Source organism: Magnolia sinica, chromosome 1 (assembly GCF_029962835.1).
Source record: "Magnolia sinica isolate HGM2019 chromosome 1, MsV1, whole genome shotgun sequence".
Taxonomy (NCBI): Eukaryota; Viridiplantae; Streptophyta; class Magnoliopsida; order Magnoliales; family Magnoliaceae; genus Magnolia; species Magnolia sinica.
The window spans coordinates 122915960-122934448 of NC_080573.1; the positions used below are offsets into that span (position 1 = coordinate 122915960).

General features: G+C 41.7%; 1 long non-coding RNA gene across 5 annotated transcripts; it reads right to left on the reverse strand.

Annotated features, from left to right (window-relative positions):
- Positions 1-9028: 9028 nt before the first annotated feature.
- Positions 9029-13089, reverse strand: LOC131217562 (uncharacterized). Of its 5 annotated transcripts, XR_009157275.1 has the most exons (4): positions 12272-13089; positions 10677-10771; positions 9913-9990; positions 9029-9412 (listed from the first exon to the last, which is right to left on the reverse strand). It is a non-coding gene; the product is annotated as an uncharacterized LOC131217562 (long non-coding RNA). The 5 variants fall into 5 exon arrangements; XR_009157276.1 differs by lacking the exon at positions 10677-10771; XR_009157279.1 differs by lacking the exons at positions 10677-10771; positions 12272-13089 and adding an exon at positions 10298-10349 and having other exon boundaries at positions 9913-9984.
- Positions 13090-18489: the final 5400 nt, after the last annotated feature.

Consider the following 18489-nt stretch of genomic DNA (forward strand, 5'->3'; position numbering starts at 1 on the left):
GGTTCTGCCCCTAGCCTTGGATGTGCTTTTGATGCCTTAAGGATCTTGTCCCACCTTATTGGAGACCAAATGGACTCCTGGCTAGAATGTTCTGTTAGATTGAGCCGCCGGAGGTGATCCTCAAGGGAAATCATCGTGTCACCACAGACTGTTCCAGCCTTGATGAACTTGATGGGTGTGTACTTGAATGGTTGCCTCTTCTTAGACCTTGCAGCCTGATCTTCCAGTGTTACTTGATACTCCAATCCCTGTCTTTGTATGTTGGCCCAGGTTGGTTTTACTACCATACATTTCCCATAGAACTAGGTACAGTAGTTCAAGACTAGAAGTTCAGCAGGAGGGATGACATATTCGACTGCAAGTGGGTGAGCATTGGCAATGGAGTTCACAATTTCAAACTCGAAACTATGATATGATATGTCACCCTCTACGTGCTGGACGTCAATCACTTGAATGTCAGTTTCTGGGGTATTAACCGCCACTAGTAAGATGACTTCCGGCTCACCCAGCACCGAGATGATTTGATTTCTCGAAGGGAATTTGACCCTTTGATGGAGAGTGGATGGGATGGTTCCAATAACATGGAGCCATGGCCGTCCCAATAGAAGGTTGAAAGAGGCAAGAATATCGATAATCTGGAATGTGACTAGAATTATGTCTGGTCCAATCTGTAAGGGAGTTATCAAAAGCTCGGACACTCATGGTGCTAGGTCGGAAAGAGAATGGTTTTATTCCTAAACGTTCGGCAGTCCTTAGAGGGCAAACATTTAGGCTTAATCCATTATCTATAAGCACAAGTGGGACTTTGAAGTTCTTGTAATGGACAACTATATTTAATGAGCATCCATGTTTGCAACCCTCGGGTGGCAACTCCTCGTCAGAGAAAGTGATCGCTCGTGGTGCGAGGAGTTGGCCGATCATGCTTGCCACCATTTCAAGTGGTACATCAGGAGAGATGTGCACATCATTCAGGGTCTTTGCAAAGATCTCTCGGTGTGATCTTAATGTACACAAGAGTTCCCAGATGGAAATTTGTGTGGGAATGGCCTTAAGCTGAGCTGCTATGTCGTAAGCGGCGTCAGCTTTGTGGGTTGTTCCTGCCACAGCTCCACGAGTTTCTTTTGGGTTTTGTTTATCTCTTCTAAAATAGCTGTTGTTGTTGCCCACTTCGGCACATCACTACAAGAAAAATGGGTAAAGGCTACGGCCAAAAATTGTAGCTAAAGACCTTTTACTACCGATCTAGTCCGTAGCATGTCCGTCAATATTGGTGGGGTAGCTAAAGGTCAAAAAATAAATTGCTACAGATTATATCCGTAGCAAAAGATATCAGTAGCTACGGACAAAAGCCGTAGCTATAATTTCTATAGTGAAATGTAGCTACACCTACAGATTAAATCTGTAATAATAGATATCACTAGCTACGGATAAAGGCCGTAGCTAGAATTTCTATAGCAAAATCTACTTACGGCTACAGATTACATTCGTAGCAATAAATATCACTAGCTAAGGAAAAAAGTAGTAGCTATAATTTCTATAGTGAAATGTACTTACGGCTACGGAGAATATCAGTGGCTAAAAGCGGAATGAAATCCGTCGCAATATGCTAAGCTAGCAATAGCTACGGTTTTCAGAACAATAGCTATGGCTAAAATCCGTATCTATTTAAAAAAAAATTAATAATAATGGTGTCTGTTTCCATTGCAAGAACCTGCTGTGATTGATAACTCATCTAAGCTTAATGCTAATAGGAATAGTACATAAAATGCAATCAGGAAAAAAAATGATGCGTTTATTACAAATAGCAATCAAATCATACAATGCATCTTACATTCACATTTCTAAATAAATAATACTTCACTTTGCTGAACCTATCATAAGAATTACAAAAAAGGAACCTATTCAAACTTTAGCTTCGACTCCATCTCCAAATACTTCCTACGAAGTTCTTCCATATCCCATTGCACATGAATGAGATAGGGAATAAGAATTATGACAAGAAATTAAAAGTAAACCTGTCTTTCATAATTGCTTTGGCGAGTACACCAGCGTAGATGCTCCTTTTCAAGATCTTCCTTCAAAGAAGAGATATGAATTTCCAATTCCACTATCTGAGACCTACAACAAGAAGAGTGGTTGCATACAACTAAGGTGTGCCCTCATGTGTAAGAAACAAATACACTCCAACACAGTAAACGCCCTCCGTATAATGCAATAATGATCTGAATTTCCAATTCCACTCTCTTCATTTGCTTTCTGCATGTCCTCAATAAGCTATTACATATATAACTAACAAAATTGGAACATACTTGTAGAAACATTACATAGTATGAGAGAAAGACATGAGTAAGAAAAAGAGGAGAGAAAAATCAGGCCAAAATGTTTCTCATATAGATTATATATATATATATATATATATATATATATATATATATATATATATATATATATATATATATATATATATATATATATATATATATATATAGGTTATGGCCCAACGGAGTTTAGACATTATCTTTTTTTCTTTTTTCCTACTATGAAAGTTTCTGTTGCCTTAAAATAAAAAGATAAATGAAAGTTTCCATTGCCTTTCGAAAAAAGAAATATTGTGATTTTTTCACATGAGATTATGAGATGAATGGATTGGATGACAGATAACATAGTAGGCACTTGACACTACAAATTCCAACTGTTTCCTAGCGTGATCATTTCAATCTTTTGGAGACATGATGAATACAAAGTGGGTCACCAAATGGACGAACCGGATCAAGATATGAAAGAATGCATCATGTCATTTCCCTATCGCTTTATTTTCTCCTTACAGATGAAAAGCATCTGGGATGTCTAGCCGATGGTTCACATTCAACGTGAAAAGTTAGCCCCTGTTTAGCAGCTGCTTAAAATTAGTTCATCTCAAATTAACGTGTTTGTTTTTTTAATTGCATATGTAATTTGAATGGTGTATGTTTAAGAGGGAAATATACATGTAATTAGACCTCCAAAAGACTATCCAGATGCATGAAATCCAACACAAATGGGGTACCATTAAAATCTATGGGTCTCAAAGTGATGTATATGTGTGATCCACACTGTCTATCTGTTTTACCATCTAATTTCCGTAGGATACAAGATGGTTAATGATGTTGAAGGTTGAAAATTTAAACCTTTTTAAGGCCCACATGTTGTGTATCTATCATCCAACTAGTTCCTAAGATCACACTAACATTATAAAGGTATATACAAATATCAGCTTGATCAAAAATTCCTGCGACTCCCAAGAAGTTTGCAACATTAGTTGTTCAATTCCCACCATTTCCTATGTTGTGGTCTACTCGAGATTCGAATCTCCCTCAAATTTTGGCTCATGCCCTAAAATGGGCTAGTTGAACAGATGAACGACATGGATAAGATACATACATCACAGTAGGCCCTACAACTTTCACATATGGAAATTGTACTAATGTAATTTAGTAAGGAACTGGGAAGCTTTGCAAAGCTCCCTATCAATGTCAACTTGGGGATGCTACTGTAAATACATTGGTAACTCATTTACCTTGAATTACACTGGAAAATGAAAAAAAAATAAAAACAAAAAAACAAAAACCCCCTTTAGAGATCATAGTTTACATAAATTGTCACTTATCTAACAATCCCTTGCAAAACTAATTTGATCTATTATCTATTTGCATACCAAGAATCTAGGCTATGGACATGAATAATTGAAATGAATAACTTTAAAAAAAAAGTATCTTTTTAGGTAGCAAGCTAAAATTCCAGCTTCATTACACAATGGGTATATTGTATCTTGCAAGAACTACCACTGTGAATATGGATTACTTAATGGAATTCATAGTTTTCTTTGCAATACAAATAGCAAGAAATGTCAAATCAAGGAAAAATATATTTTTCATTTTTAAGTGGCAACCAAATAGGGCCGTAACTGACCTATTTCTCAACAAAACACAAAATAAGAACATGATCATCTTTCTTCATATCTAAATCATTTATATGTTATAGGTTATAGGTTTAGGTTTAGGAATTCGGGTTCGGGTTCGGGTTTAGATTTAGGTTTTCAAGTTTAGGTTTAGGGTTAGGAAATCATTGTACCCACTATAAATATATGTAGCTTATCTACACCATCCATCTACTTTTCCAGATCATTTAAGGGGTTAAAACCAAAATTGAATCATATCCAAAACTTAGGTGGACCATACCACAAGAAATAGTGGGTATAATGATTTCCATCATTAGAACCTTTCTAGGGCCTGTAGTGATGTTTATTTATCATCCAACCTGTTCACAAGATCACACAGACAGTGATGAAGGGAACAAATAAATATCAGCAGTTTCCACCTTCCAGGGACCCCCGCTCAACATCCGGATAGCTCCGACGTACATCCGGATCTGCTTCATCAATTTCGAGATAATACATAAACATGAGCCTGTCTGGCTAGGCCACCCATATTGTTGTCCATAGGAAATGGACAGCTTCATCATGGTCATAACAGTGGTTCCCACCTTCCAGGGATCCCTGCTCAATATCCGGATAGCTCCAACGTAAATACAGAAACAAACTAATTAAGAACTTACAACAACAAAAGGTACCAGGTCTTTGGTCCAAGGGTGATCCACAATAAAAGGTACCATTTACCATGAACTAAAACCATGTATTATCCATACCTTGATTGGACTCACTACAAGGGTAATCTTTCAATGATGGCCCACTGCTTCCGATAATCACTACAAGGGTAAGAAAATTACAAAAAGTAAGACTCACGAGATGACATGTATACAAATAGTGATAAGACTAGCTGGTAATGACAGGAGGCTAAGACATCAAATTATTTATGAAGAACAGGAAAAAACAAAGATAAAATAAATAGTTAAAAACTTTACCATTTCAATATTGAACCTTGTAGTGGCAACATTGATCTATGGGGCTAAAAATACATCAGCCTACACATAAAAATCTCAAGTTAGTTGGGCCTTTCAGGTCCTCAAATGATAGTAGAAGAAGCCGGAAAAGGATAAAAATAAGTTTAAGGAAAAGGACCTTCATGGTAAAAAAAAATATAAAAATGAATGCATATTCAACCATTGCTTGTCCACAAAAAACTTAAGGACATCCCTACTGATACCTTATAGGCACACAGATCTGATTTGACGTCGATTGTCCCTTCGATCTGGGAAGCATATACATGAGGGCAAACATTTTTTGAGCAGTACTGTTTCAAATGCTCTGTCGTCTCTGTCCAACCATGAACTATAACTTGCAATGGAAGGCCATATAATGCATTACTTTGAATGTTGCACATGTCACAAATGCCAAGCAGAGAACTAGGGAATCTGCTAGAAACAAAGTCATGATTCAACACTATAAAGGAGAAATCAAATAACTGGTTATTGTTAGCCCACCCATGATTTTTTTTAAGAGCCCAATGATGAGTCTGATATGATAATGTTGACACGATCTGTCAATAGAGAAAGCATTTAAGCCCAAATCAAACCCAAGGTAGAAGTTAAGAAACTTGGGCATTGGAGTATGGCACAATGCTTGTCTCCTCATTGCCCTTTTTTAATTTTTAAAGGAAGACTGTATTGATAAAGCGAAGAGGATTACAGCCATTCAGGCGGGAGCCTACAAAAAGACTCAGGCCCCGCCTATCATATACCCAAAACCAAAACAAAACCGAATGCCCACATGCTACGTATCCACAGGGGAGGGGGAGGTAGTTCTGATGATAACAATCCCCGCATTTTCAAGGACCAAAAAGCCCCTAATTCTAGACGGGAGGTCATCACAGGTCGTGTAGAAGTGGTTGGGGCACCCTTCCGAAGCCATTCTAGCCAGGGCATCCGCAACTGAGTTGCCTTCCCTGTAGATGTGCCAGAAGGAGAGGTGGAGAACGTGACTGAAATGGAGAATGGAGCCCAAGTCGTTCCAAATGTTCCAAGGGGAAGATGCCATGGGTTTAGCAACTGCGTCTATGATGGTCTTCGAATCTGATTCAACCTCAACGTGTGACAGGCCTAATTTGGCACAAAGGATAATGCCATCCCACATTGCTCGAGCTTCCGCGAACGGATTAGTTGCCCTACCGTATCTCCTATGGAAAGTGAAGAGGAGATGCCCCCGAGAGTCCCTGCATACGCCCCCACCACCACTCTCTCCTGGATTCCCACGTGAGGAGTCATCCGTATTGAGCTTTACCCAGCCGCCGCGAGGCTTGGTCCACTTAACAATAATCGATTTAGGAGGAGTGGGGGATGGAGAGGGTAGCAAGCGGAAGGCCTGGATAGCAATTGCGTCCGAGAAAGGGGGCGAGGAACGGTCAGAAATGAGGTTTCCAATTTCCTAAATCCATCGAGTGACTCTCCAAATGATTTGGCGAGCTGACATCTTCATCCCATCGAATCTAGAAGCATTACGGCTGAGCTTAAGAGCAGGGGTGAGACCCAATAGTTGCTGGAAAAGAGAGGATTTAGAGGCTTTGAAGGACCACTGTAGGATTCTGCATTTGATGGACTGGTTTGGAGATGGGGACATGCCAAAAATTTGAGAGAACTGCACCCATAGCTCCCTCGCGATCATACCATGGCTAAAAATGTGATCGAGGTCCTCAGAGAACTGATTTGAAAGAGAAGACGAGGCTGGCAAGAGCTAATGCAACTGAGAACCATCTTGATTGAGGGCAGGCGAGGGATCAGAACCGACGTTAGAAACCCTACAACATTCACATCGGGAGGCCAAACTTATTCCAGAATTTTGGATCGCAAGATCCACAGGGACAACACTGAACATGATCTTTCAGAGGAAAGTTCCAATTCCAGGCCCACTTGGCCCAACACAGTCTCGGCTGGTGATTCCGAAGAGCGTTCCAAGCAGACTTAATAGTGAAGTCGCCGGAGGTAGAGAGATCCCAAGCTAAAACGTCTTCTCTGTCAGTAAAAATAGCAGAATTGGTATTGAGGATTTGGAGAACAGAGGGAGGGAGGAGAGATTGGATGTGGGAGAGGTTCCATTTGCCGAAGCAAGGATGGAAGTCTCTCACCATTACTTCTCGAAGATGAGACGGGACGGGAGAGAGAGAGTGGCACCTGCTAAGAAGCCCCTCCCTGTCCAATTTTGATTCCAAAAGTTGATCCTTCCCTCGCCGATGAGCCACTTCACGTGATGAATAGAAAATTGCAGTGTAGGGACCATCTCCTTCCACACCTGGGAGGCAGCCAAAGAACTTCTCCCTCTATTGCGGATGAGATTGGTTATGTATTTGGCAGAAATGAGCCTCGTCCAAAGGGATTTCCCTTGCATAAGATTCCAGCCCATTTTAATATGGAATGCACGCATGACTCCCCCAACCTTCTGATCCCCAGCCCTCCCTCAGATAAGGGTCTGCAAATCCTGGCCCAATTGATCCAGTGCTTCTTCTGACGACCCTCCGCATTGCCCCAGAAAAAATTGGCGAACCCGGCTTCAAAAGTATTACAAACAGCCGCCAGGATGTTCAGGGCTGACAGGACATGAATTGGAATGCTGGACAACACATTCTTGATCAGGATGGCCTTTGCCGCTGGGTTGAGGAGTTTGGATTTCCATCCCTCTATCCGGCTGAGGATTTTCTGAATGATCGGCTGCAGCGAGGGGGCGCGAGTCTTCCCTCTGTTGAGAGGCGCACCTAGATAAGAGCAAGGAAGAAAGGCTTGCTTGAAGCCTGTAAGGTGGGCCACTCTGCGAGCTTTGGCTTTGGAAGCTTTTTTTGGGACGATGAATGTAGATTTTTGGACGTTCACCTTTTGGCCAGAGGCTTCCTCATATTCTTTAATGAATTTGAGAAGCGGTTGCAAAGAGGAGAGCTTGCCATTCAAAAATAAAATAGCATCATTAACGAAAAACAAGTGGGTGATCAGCGGACAGTTTGTGGACAGTTTGAAGGCCTGGCAAATCCCGGTGATAAACAGCTTTCTAATGCCACGACTGAGAAGTTCAGCAGCAATACTAAACATGGCTAGGGAAAGGGGGTCTCCCTGCTTCAAGCCTCTAGACGCCTGAAAGAAGCCAAACGCTCTTCCATTTATGAGCACGGAAAACCAGCTACCGTGCCAGCAGCGCTACACCTGGTTAATCCACTGCTCGTCAAAACCAAACTTCTTGAGCACGACATCTAGGAACCCCCATTCAACACGATCATACGCTTTCTCCATGTCCAATTTCAAGATTAGATTGCCTCCAAAGACCTTGGGATCCAGCTTATGAATCATTTCTCTCATAGTGGAAATATTCTCCGCAATTGATCTACCCCTTACGAAGGCGCCTTGTTCGTCTGAGATGATGGTCGGGAGGTGGACGGCCAATCTGGACGCAATAATCTTGGAGAAAATTTTCATTATGCTGTTACAAAGGCTAATTGGTTTGAAATCCCCAATGGTTTCTGGGTTGCTCTTCTTTGGGATTAAACAGATTTGGGTGCATTGAAATGCTCTGGGCAGAGGGCCTCCTGCAAGAAATTCATTAGCAATACCAAAAATATCATTACCAATCACATCCCAGCAAGAAGAGAAGAAGGAGCCACCAAACCCGTCTGGCCCGGGAGCGCTCTCCAGTGGGATAGAATCAGCTGCGGCCTTGACTTCGTCGATGGAGATCGGGCGCAACAAATCCTTATTCATCTGGTCTGGCATAATGAGCGGAATGCAAGCCAAGATGTCATTGTGAATAACAGTAGCAGAGGAGGTAAAAAGGGCCTGAAAATAACCAGCAGCTTCCGTACCAATATCGTCAATATTTTCAAGAAGATCACCTGATGAGGATTTGAGTTTTGTGATGGTCAGTCTTCTCATCTTGTCCAGAACAGAGTGGTGGAAAAAATTAGTGTTTCTGTCTCCTATGGCTAGCCACTTATTTCTGGATTTTTGTTTCCAAAAAATCTCTTCTTGCAGCTGGACTTGCTTCAAGTTAGAGTGCGCTCGGTTCAGCCTATCTAAATCAGCGTTTGAACGAGAGTTTTGAAGGAGGAACGTAGTCTCCTCATTGCCCTTGTAAAGGGCATTTTGACCAAAATGGCTTTTAAATTAAAGGAAGAACATGGAGACAAGGCATGACTTTAACTAGAGAACTAAGGTCTTATTACAATACACATAGTAAAATACTAAATCAAGGAATTCAGAAAGCATATTAATAGATTATATAGTAGAAAAGAGTTCAAAATCATCACTGAAAATATAGAGAAACCAAAATTTAAAATTTTATGCAAGAGAACGCTCTACATACCTTTCAAGAAGAAGCATTCAATCTGATATAGAATGAACCACCAATCCGCTAGGAAGATGGTTTCTGATGGTTGCCACCTTAGGTCAATCCAAAAAGCCCCATGCTAGATGATGATGGGGTCCTCTTCTCGCTCTCCAAACTCTCCCAATGAAAGAGCAAAAAAAACTCAGCTGATAGCTATTGATAATTGCACAACATATCATTCAAAAATGATGAAGACCACATCACAATCACTCGATCACATACCTGTTTTAGCAAAAATTCATTTTCACAAGAGAAAAAAAAATGAGAGGATTAGCTTTCTCCGTATTCTCTATTTTTATTTTTATTTTTTGGTTTTCATATAAAGAGCGCAACTTCGACTGATAAAAGACAATTCACGAGAATCTCATGCGGTTCACAAAATGTGAAATTTTAAACGCCAATTTGGAAATGCATGTTAAGATTCTTGCTATCTGCTATTAGATGGCAAGAGACGTGCAGTCTCCTAGTATACAATGTGCACACGATATCTTCCATGAAAAATACAAAAGTCATATCTGTGTAAATTAATTAACATAGCAGCACCAATTTATATTTAGAAGCAATGATTGGTAAGCTTTTGATTCATTCATATAAATAGATGAGAATAGGAATATTACCAAGAGGGAAACAAAATGCCGCTCCCAGGACCGAACCCAACATCACATTCCTAGCCCGCCAAAGTAGGGAACCTGGCACTATAATGACAAGAGAAAAAGGATTAGATAAAGTGTTGGCTGAGTGGATGATTGAATCAATGCCATTTATCTAATATAAAAGAGTGGTTTTCTCAATTCAGCTTGAAATCTTCGAACATAGTTCATAAGTCATAACAAACCTTTAATAAACATGAAAAAGAATAGCAGTGAAATATCTGCCAACCATGATAAGTAGCCCGGATCGATCTACTAAGGATCTTGAAACAAATAACTGTCAACCATGATCTGCCAATCATAATTCTAATTGTAAGTACTGTGAAAGAGTTCAATGAGATCAAGGACTCACAGCAGAGAGTAATAGAAAGTTAGCAGGAAGAATCTGTAAAGAAGATAAAGACCTGTACCAACACATGCTATGTCAGGAACTGCTTAACATGAGAATATAAATTTCAGACAAATGATATAATGTAGTCAAGCAATAAAGACATGAAAACATTGCAGCTGCGAGGAAGAAGAAAGTAATGGCAAGATATTCAGACATATGGGAGAGAGGTCACCACCCAAATTCATCCATAATTCACCTGAAACTTAACACAGATTAGTTGTGTTTCAAACTATACTAATATATGGAGTATCTTGCAAGCTAACAGTATCGATATGGTCAATCTCAAAAAATGACTGAATGTCCCAAGAAGAGTTTTTAAATTACTGTCCTCCAACTTTACCTTCCAAACCATCATGGGAGTCTTTTATTGGCAATTGGCCTCTCTCAAGGTCAGATAAAAAATTCGATTCAAAATCTCCTACATGCTTGCACATCCTACAAAATATAGCTCAATGTTTATCAAATTAAATGTTCCTCTTTAGATAGCCTCCAAACGACATAAACAGGTCTCCATCAAAACCAACGAACTACCTTTAAGAGTTGTTAAAATAACATTTAGAACAGCAATAGGCCTCCAAAAGGCTATAGCTAATCCCCAACCTCATTTAACAACTCAACAGAACCCCATAAAACCAGAACTCACTTAACTAGATCAGAAGATCCTTTAAGAGTTGTTGAAATAACATTTAAAACAACAATAGGACCAAGATGTTATTTGCCACAAAAATTATTGAGTTGTTTCAATTTAGGCATCATTTTGTTGTCAACGATGTTTACTAAATTTTGCCAACCCCACTACATTTTTCATTCCGGGTCATGCAATCTGAAATATGGACCATTGCAATCCTGGTCAATATTTTTACCAATCAAAAATTACCATCTTATATTCTAAGAAAACAACACCTTAAAACTGATGCTCCAATCCATCTAGAAGACAAGCTCCAATCAAACTTGAACGATAAAAATTTGAGAGAGACAAAACTTGAAGAAGCTTGGGCAAAGAAGCAAATAGACCACATGAAAGGCTCCAACAAGGATGGAGACAACTTGCATACTTCATCAGGAACGACAAAAACTGGCCCTACTATCAAACTAACTAAACATCAAATGAATCAAAAGTTGAGAAGATTAAGGCCGTACTCGTACAAAATCTAACCACCCAGAACCCCTGGCTTACTAGAAGATTTCACACTCAATAGTTGTTAGCTTTCTCTTGCAGGAAATATCAAAGAAGCTGAAACTTAACATAGTTGCATGCCATCTCTTGCATGAAATTTTAAATGAGCAGAAATTGGTCCTGCTCCACCTTATGCATATACTAGAACCTCAATACAAGAATATTTTCATTGGCCAAAAAACAAACTACTACCATGCATATGATCTTTGCTACCATGCATATGATCTTTCAAATGAGCAGAAACATTTCAAATGAGTAGAAACAGGAATATCAATACAAGAACATTTTCATCGGCCAAAAACCAAACACCTACCATACTCTATCAAAATAACATCATTTGTAACAGCTGACCTTTATAAAAATCATCAGCTAACAGGCTTTCATGGTCATAATGCCTAGGTTAAGGATCTATAAATCTTGATATCTTAAGAAAAAACACAGGAAGTCAATCGTGCTTGTATAACAGTGAGTGGTCATTTGAAAAATATGGCCAGTTAAATAAATAGGAGCCAAAGAGTGGAGCAGCCCAATTTCAGTGAAGAGAGATCAACCAAGATTTTGTCATTTTCAGCTCAATACAGAACCTAGACCTCTGGATCAAGATACATGGCCTGCCCATTGCATCTTTCCCTGTACTAGCTTCCTTTACAATGTCCTAATAGAGGAAAGCTGATCTAAGTAAAATCCTAACTAATAGAGCTTATGGCACATGCATGCAAAGCAAAGATGTGCAAGACCTAGCATTCGAAGTGGCTTACCTGTACACGCTTGGTGGCACCTACTTGTTCCACCTTGTCTATGAACTGATCAAACGAATAGTAAGGGAGCAAATGCGAGTGCCATTGAGCATACAATCTGATCAGATTCCCCAAATCACTAACCTGTAAAACCCAATTCACAAAAGAAAAAATCAACATAGACTTAAGAAATTGCAAAGATAAAAGAGAATCCGATACAAATGAATAGATCTATAAAATCCAAAATCTATTACCACTATCAAGATTAATTATCAAAATCAATGAACCCTAACCGAACATTACAAGATCAGATCTCGATTCCCATCCACATTCGTGTTCAAAACACGAAGAATGTGCTGGAAATCTTTGTTTGCGATCAGATACATGTTTGGAGGGAGAGATGCAATGAGAGAAAGAGAGGTTGATGCCTCGCAGCTACTTGTAGAAAGGACCGCAAGCTATGGAGAGGAGCTTCACGGCACGTGTTTCTTCGGGTAGGAGCTTCACGGCTGCTACAATGGAGAGAGATAGAAGAGACGGTAGAGATGCACTGGAGAGAGAGGGAGGAGAATGAGAGAGATGGAGCAGAGATCGGGAGGGAGAGAGAGGATTGAGAAATGGAGAGAGAGAGGGGGGATTAGGGAACGAAGAGAGAGAGAGAGAGAGAGAGAGAGAGAGAGAGAGAACCCCATTTTGGGCGCGGCTCTATTTTGAGCACGCGCCCAAATTTGGGCATCGGTTCGTGAGAAGGACCGTGGACGGTCCTGATATGGGCTCCATGGGGCCCACCATGATGTATTTTGTTTATCCATTCCAACCATTAATTTTATTAAATTATTTTAGTTTATGACACTAAATTTTAGGTATATTGGAGGCCTAAGTGGACCACACCATAAGAAGCAACTGTAATTTAATATCAATGTTTCCTACCGTGTGGTCCACTTGAGCCTTTGATCTAGCTGATTTTTTTATCCTCTAAAGTAATATTTACAAATATATAGATGTCTTAGATAGAACATATAGTTTTTTATAGGCCTCATAGAGCCCCTTACAACGTTATGAATTATTAATGGTGTATCAACTTTTTAGCTTTGGATTAAAACCATAGCAACCATAGCTAAGGTTTATATCCGTAGCAAAAAACTAAAGTGGTCTGAATCCTTTGCCCCTTTTTTTGGTAGTGATTCAGGATAGTGTCATGGGACTGCCTTTGGGTTATAGGAGGAAACCATCCTCCCTTCCAGATATATCACCAGTTCTTGAGGTTGAGTGATGGGATCTGTCTGTGGTAGACTCGAGGACTTTCTCTGGGATGTGACTGAATCCTCATAGGGCATAATAGTGGGATTTTCCTCCTCCTTTTGATGTGTACTTTATGAAGGAGGGATCCTCTGGGCATGTGCCAATTGGTGAGACAAGAGGAAACTTGGAGATTGGACAGGGGGTGCCCCTTACATGGTCAACAAGGCGAGATCGGGAAGCCCGATTGGAAGGATGATAGGTTTAGGACCTGACCTATTCAGATGTGTTGGGGGTGACGCTAGCTGTGCCCCTTAGAGGGTGAAAGATTGAGATTGTGACCTGGATGTTGTTGATGCACTTTAGAGGGTGAAGGGTTGTGCTGTCGGTGCCGCTTCGAGTATGAGCAGAGGTGTGGTGGGTGCTGCTTCGAGAATGAGAGGTGAAGCTATCGGTACTGCTTTGAGGTATACCTGTGGTCCAGGCAGAGGTGCTTGTCAGTATCCCCATGTCCGATTTACTGTATCGGGCATGATTGCTTATATGGAGTGATGTGGAAAAGAGTATGTGGGATGCTCTCTTTCGATGTTGTTGACGGTAGAGGTACCAGACATGCTGGGTCCCACAGGATGCAATGGCAGGGGATTCTGGAGAATGTTGGCCTGATTGGCATTGCCAGCCTGCGGGGTAATTGCAATCTTCTGGCTCTCGATCAAGTCTTGAACAGCATGTTTCAAGGTGAAACAGCGGTCTGTTAGATGACCGAGAGCCTAATGATATGCGCAATACTGGTTTTCATTGTATCTTGTGGCAGGGGATTTGGCGAAAGTCGAGGCTATAGTGGTGTCAAGAGTTACCTTTGCATCAGCATTATCAAGACTTGACTGTATGTTTGCGCTAGAAGGGTGAACTTTCTGCCTAGCATTACCTGTTTGTATGGGCCTTACGCATTTCCCCGAGGATGTTGCTATTGTTGCTGAGGCGGTTGCACTTAATATCCCTGCTGGGCTTGTTGTGGCTGGTATTGTTGGTTCGGTGACTGGTACTGCCTATTTTGTTGTGGCTCTGGTTGTAGAGCGTACTGGTTGCCTTGAGCGTTGGTGACGATATTGTTGACCTTTGTGGCGTGTTGCGCGGGAGTAGTACTGTTTCTATTCCCATGTCCGACAGGTTTCCCGTCTACTTTGCTCCTTTTAATTGAGGGGGCCTGGTGCGGCCATGGAGAAATAGTTTCAGCTCTGATCCCGACTTCCACCTAATCCGAGCTGGGAGAAATTCACGTATGGGTATGAGATCAAATATCCAAAAATTCTTGGGTCTGCAGAGTGGACGATCATGTATATCGTTGGGGTTTCTCATTCGGGCTGCCATGGTCCGCCATCGCCCTACATATGCTGATAAAGACTCGTCGCATTTCTTTCTCAGGGCAGCTAGGTCTGACCTCCTTGGAGCCATGTTCAGGTTATATGAAAATCTGTCAATGAATGCCTGGGAGAGTCTTTCCCAGGTTCTAATTTGATCGCTGTCCAGCGAGGTGTACCAATCCAAAGCGTCACCTTTAAGGGATTTCTAGAAGAGCCATATCAAGGCTCCATCATTCCCTACTATCGCATTGAGTTCCATACAAAAAGCTTTCAAGTGTGTTGTGGGACACCCACTACCATCGTACCTCTTAAATTTGGGCACCTCGAAGTTTGGAGGTACTCGAGCATCTGAAAAAGGACATAGGTCCCTGAACTTAGTGGATGGGTGATCCACCCCCTGTTTCCTCTGTAGTTGGTTCTGCACCATTTGTAGTTGTTCCTACAATTCCTCAATCTCTGCTCTATTATGCTGCGCGTATCTTGCCTCTTGCTGTAGGGCTTGTATTGCCTCTTCCTCGTAAGGATTGACTTCCTCGATCCTTTGGTTTGCCAGAATGGGGGATTGTTGGAAAGAAGATGGACTCCCGATGGCGAGAGGTAATTGAAATTGAACACTGCTCCCTTTCGAAGGAGGGTGTAATGTATGGAAATGGCTCCCGCTTGGGGTATCTGCCAATTACGGAATGTTTCTCCCATTAGAGGGAGTGAGTTGGACTCGAAACTGACCCCCTTCATGGGCATCCGCCAGTTCTTGTCTGTGGTTCCCGTTAGGGGGGACAGATGTTGTAACCTGATTATTTGAGTAATGATGTGTGGGAGGGTTACTCTCGTTTGCTGGTTGTTGTTGATCTTGTGCTGACTCCTCTGGGAGAGGGAGGACAGGATTTGCTGGAGGAATGAGGAAAAATGCAAAAGGAGTTTGAGGGATTGAACTATTCTGTACACTAGGCTGGGTTGCTTGTGTATTTAGTGTGGCACTCGGTACCAGGAAAAGTAATAGCTCTTGCATTGCTCGGAGACTTTGGGACACCTCTTGCATGGTTGCGTTAGCTTATGGGTATGTTGGAGCTACTGGAGGTAACGGTGCGGGTGTTGGTGTAGGTGCGGGTGCTGATATTTCAGGAGCTGGCTAAGCTATCAGCTCTTCTTCATGGGTAGCTTGAGAGGTCATGGCTGCACGGGATCAAGTGGTCATGGTTCGAATTAGTGCCTAAGCAAGTGTAAGCCAAAGATTTTTTTAGTTGAATGCAATGGTGAATATCCCTTGAGAGTAAAGTATCACAAACTGTCGAGTTAGGTCTCAGCTAGTGAAAGCTGGAAATCCCCAACGGAGTCATCATTCTTTGGACACTGAAAATTGGTACCCAAACTGATTTGGATGTTTAGTTTTTGCAGTGGGAGTGATTGAGCTAATTTATGGATGATGGAATCGCCACTAACTGATAAATCTTAGAATCTCACGATCGGCTAGATCCGTGGAATATGTAAGGTTGGAGAAATCCAAAGACTCTCCTACCCTAGGTTGACTCCTGGTCTGCGATCCGGGATTCCGGGTAAGGGACCTTGGTTACAAAGAGGGAAGGTGTTAGGCACCCTCTTTGTCCGTACAAATTTACGATCTCTACTTAGTGTGATAAAATACTCTCAAAGGAAGATGGATGCTATGGTCAGGATGAGACTAGACACACGGGCAGATTTCTGATGTGACAAGATCCAAAGTTTCTGCAGGCCACAGAGCATACGTCCAATGGTGTGTCTAAAAGGCGGATGTGATGATGGTTATGCAAAAGGATAAGAAAATCGGACTAAACTATTAAGAATTTCTAATGTGACGGGATCCGTAGTACGACAAGTCACACAGAGCATACGTTCGCTACGAGTCTAGATGAGTAGGAAGTTTAAGAAGGGAATAAATGTCATGATGGTGTATGAGATAAATAGATCTTTAGATTTAGACTTAGATAGGCTAGAACATGAATTAAAACATGACCAACATGGGCTAGGTTTAGAAGAGTCAAGAGGAAAGGCTAGGGGGTGGCTAAAGGATCGAATCTTAGGAGGCTCGGGGGCTCCTTCCCTCTCCTTCCCTCTCTTTCTCTCCCTTTTTTCTCTCACTCTCTTGGATGTGGAGATGGATAATGTGTTGTTGTTGTTGAAAATGAGAGGAGGAGAGGGCTATTTATAGCCTTCTCCAATGGCATTACGGCAATTGTGAGGTTTAGGAAGGGTAAAAGCTGAGGTGGCAAGTGGTGATTGGTTGAGGAGAGAGAAACACCATGTAGCGTACTCTCATTGGCTCTTGGGCTTAGTAAATAAGATCAGATGGGGGGTAATTCGTGGAGAAAGTTGACTTTCGGATGTTGTGCCAGCTGTTGCTCGGAGGACACACGCATTTGGCAAACGGAGGTAATCGGAGTACCACCAGCAGTAGTCAAACTACCGCCTGGGCAGGGCTCGGGTCAGGCTCGAACGTGTGGTCCTTGTGTGGTGTGTTGGTTTGTCCAGTGCTCCCTTTTTTGGGTTTTTGGCTCGTCCGGTGTATTTTTAGGCTGACTTGGCTTGAATAGGTCCTAGATTTAGGACTTCGGGCTGGGTTTGGGAGGTTCTAAGGGCTTGGATTGGGGTTTCGGGTTCAAGTAGGGTTTGGATCAGGGTTTCGGGTTTGGGTATGGTTTGGATTAGGGTTTCAGGTTCGGGTATGGTTTGGATTAGGGTTTCGGCTTCGGATTGTTAATCATGGCGCGGATTGTTCTTGCCTCTTCAAGATGTTAGGCTAGGTGGGGTGTCTACACAATAACAATCCACCATTACCAGCCGACGCATCTTCTTTGTTTGGCAAGAAAACCCATCCTCTTCAAATGTGCCCTTTGTCTGATCTAAGCTATCCGTTAGGTGGGCCAGGGTCCCAGAAGTCCATCTATATAGTCCGATCATGGCCATGCAGCTATTTTTAATCTGAATCATCCAAATGACACCATATTACTTATAGGTTCGTCACCGACTCAGCTAACTAATCAAGTGATTAGTTAGCATCCAAAAATTCTAGAATAAGATTAAAAGGACCTATAAAACGCTACCAGTTAGGGTAGCCCTTTGCGAAAATGGAAAGAAAATAAAAGGAGGAAGGGGCGCCACTTCTAGTGCCGCATCAATTGAGTTGACTCGACTCGAGTCGCTGTTAGTCAGGCTGAGTCCAACATCTCACTAGTTTTCCTAACTGAAAAAGAGAAGAGAGAAAGGGATGGCTGAGAAGAAGGAAAGAAAGAAGAGGAAGATCGAGAGGGAGAGAAGGAGAAGTCTCTCTTCGCCGCTAATTCCCACAACTGAGTCGGTGACTCGCCATCCAACTCAGTCCGAGTTTGAGTTTGTTCAGATGCTAGCCCGAGTCTCAGCAATGATTAGAGACCTCTGGATTCTCAGAGATAAGAGGAAGAAGAAGAAAGAAGAAAACAAGAAGAGAAAGATGGAAATGGAGAGAGGGATTGTTGTCCAGTCGAATTCAGGTTACTGGGCTCACTCGAATCTGAGTTGGTCGAGTCGATTCATCATGTTAGGTCACCACGAGTTTGGTGTCTAGTCTAAGATCCAAGCTCTAGGGATTTCTTTAGAAGAAGGAAAAAGGAAGAAGAAAATAAA